The 1,982-nt window shown below is 41.4% G+C and overlaps 1 pseudogene; it reads right to left on the reverse strand.

The window, feature by feature from the left end:
- Window positions 1–773: 773 nt before the first annotated feature.
- Window positions 774–1,546, reverse strand: LOC143976067 (RNA-binding protein with multiple splicing 2 pseudogene; annotated as a pseudogene).
- Between the last annotated feature and the right edge of the window lie 436 nt (window positions 1,547–1,982).

Below are 1,982 nucleotides of genomic sequence, written 5' to 3' on the forward strand. Positions count from 1 at the left end.
AATCACGCTAGGTCTTATTTGAGGGGAAACAGGGTATATATCAGAGATTAGCCCTTTTTATTTTTCTATTCAGTTTTCAATTACTTTAATTTGTCAGAAACCATAGAGTTTCAAAGAAATTCACACATTAAATACATTATATTTTATCCAGTATCACATTCTTTTAGGATCATCAATAGAGAAACTGCTTCTCCAAACAAAAAACCTTTCATAATACTGAAAGTGCATCACTACCAAGCAATAGGCTGCAACAAAACACAATTGCACAATTGTTCATAGAGTACAGCAGACAAACCATACAGATTTGAGCTTTTTAACTGAACATTAACTTAGGACAGAATATATTCTTTTAATAATTATCACACAAACACATGATTCATAAATATCTGCTTATAAAACAAGTTACAAAATACTGGTACTTTTGTTCTGTTTCCCCATGTTTGTATTTGGCCAGGACAGACTATGAAAAAAAACAAACAGAAGATCGAAAGTAGAGTTCAGTTTGTACTGTTTAATTTGAGGTGGTAGACCAAACAGTATATTAAGCCAAGTTTTCATCACTGCATGACTAGATTCAGGGTCTCATTGCAGACCAGCTGAAATTGGTAAACAAGCAATAGAGATTTCAAACAAGCACACACACACTTAAATAGCTAATTCATGCCAGAAAGTCAACATGCGATGAAGGGAGATCTGTAGCATTACAGAACATAAAACATGGTCTGGCAATGGCAGTACCATGTCTACCATGGTTTCAAGAGTCACATCTCCATTTGGACTTTAAGTTACCCACAGAGGCATATTTTCTGCAGAAAGACTGCCGAATAATTCATCTTAAGTAGCTGAAAAGGACTGTTATTACCCTTCCACATTTGGAAGGCTTGGCCGAACATTCAGAGACATCTGGAGAAATACAATGTTTTATGAACACATGTTCATTTCTGGCACATTACTTCATGGAGAGGAAAAAAAACCAAAGAGCTTTTAGCAGAACTGACGAGACTTCCATCCTTGTTGAGTGGCTTCAGATGGAGGATACCAACGCATCTGTGCATGTAAAAGCAGCATGTGAAATTGCTGGTGCCAGCTCTGTCGTGTATAGTGGATAGGGAGACCAGGCTTCTGGGGAGGCTGGGATAAGTGCAGCACCTGTTAGGTCATATGGATCTCGTGCAATGAAATGTGCTCCAAGGGCAGGGTGGAAGTTTGTGGGATTAGGTGTAGCCATTAATTTATTCTTAGCCATTTTTGTGTTGGCCTTTGCAAACTCTAGCCTTAAGGTCTGTGGGTTCTCTGGATTAAATCTGATGCCATTTAAGGAATTCTTTGCAGCTTCAGCCCCAGCTCTATTGTCAAAGGTAACAAAGCCTACATGCTGTTTTGAGGTCAACTTGATCAATGATCCTTCATAACCCTTGAATGGTCAAAATAGCAAATAAAGTTCTCTGGGTTTAATGTCTAAAGGTAGGCCACTGACAAAGAGGGTACGAACCTCTTCTTTCAGGTTATTATTGTTGTGCCCGCCGTCCGTCTTCAGGGTAGTCATTGTGTATAAACCAGCGGCGGAGTCCTCGGCAGAGTCCACGGTGGCGGGTGTTTGTCTCCTCTGCCGGTACAGAAAGTGTCTCCTCGTTCCCGGTGCTGCAAGTCTGGTGCGGGATGGAGCGGTGAGGTGCAGTCTGTGCGGGTGAGGTGGAGTGGGGTCTGTGAGTGCTGAGGGGGGGAGAGAGTGCAGAGACTAGCCCTTTAGATGTTCTAGCATTGACCAATTTCCTAAGAGAGGGCATTTCACTCCACTCTGGTGCCTTCCCTCTAAATTGTGTGTCCAGGGCATGCCAGACTTGCAGATATCTGTAAAATTATCAATTTGTGACCTCATATTCTTCCCTTATCTACTGAAATTATTTCAATCTACCTGCCCTGTACAACTGTTGTAGGCAGTGGATGCCCTTCCGATCCCATTCTTCTATTTTCCCCATTAC

The sequence above is a fragment of the Lithobates pipiens genome, unplaced genomic scaffold (assembly GCF_037356315.1).
Source record: "Lithobates pipiens isolate NorthernLeopardFrog02 unplaced genomic scaffold, aLitPip1_a1.2 Scaffold_13, whole genome shotgun sequence".
NCBI lineage: Eukaryota > Metazoa > Chordata > Amphibia > Anura > Ranidae > Lithobates > Lithobates pipiens.